This window comes from Lipophrys pholis, assembly GCF_963383615.2.
Source record: "Lipophrys pholis genome assembly, chromosome: 11".
Taxonomy (NCBI): domain Eukaryota; kingdom Metazoa; phylum Chordata; class Actinopteri; order Blenniiformes; family Blenniidae; genus Lipophrys; species Lipophrys pholis.
This window is the reverse complement of record NC_137631.1, coordinates 23,230,242-23,231,045: the sequence shown is the minus strand read 5'-3', so window position 1 is coordinate 23,231,045 and position 804 is coordinate 23,230,242.

The window sequence follows — 804 nt, the reverse complement described above, 5'->3', positions numbered from 1 at the left end:
ATGAGAATGATGTCAACTCATTCATTGAAGCTCCATGCTTCAGCCTGACTGAGAAAAAAAAGAAAAAAAAAAAGGTTTCTCTTTGCATTATTCTATAAAGCGACAGGCACAAACAAACCGGTGATTCTCACTGATGAAATCTTTTGGAGGAAAAGCTAAAAACAAAACAACAAACATGCACGTTATGTGACGAGGGGTAAGTGAGGCAAGAGAAAAAACCACTGCCCCAAAGATTGTTCGCATATCTATTGGAGCAAAACACAGATGCCACGCAAAACACGAGGTATAAATAAATTGTATATAAATATAAATATATTATTAATTTCTGAATGGTGACGAAGCTCAGGTCTGTACAGAAAAATTTGTTTTTCTCTATTTTCACTGATTTTCTTCATCCAACAACATTTGATTTGTATTGACTCAAGTCTGTGTGTCTGCACCGCGATGAACTGCAGAGTTTACCAAGGTGAATCCTGCTTTGTCCCATAATCATCTGGGATCAGCTCCAGAGATGAGTCGGATAGAGCGAAAGATGGATGTTGTAGTTTACTCAGTTCATCCTTGTTTCGGGTCCAAACTTAAAATTGCCCTGTCAGCACATTTATGTTGTTGCGTAAGTTTAAACAACATGGTGTCTTCATTTACCACCGGCATGACTCTTCCTCCTTGATCTCTCCATAAACGACCGATCTCATCGCGAAATCTCTCGTTTTACTAGCCGAGACAAATGTATTCGTAAGTTTTCTGCACGCAGTGGCAGGGGGAAAAAAAGAAAGAAAAAAGAAAGACAAACCCGCAGTAATA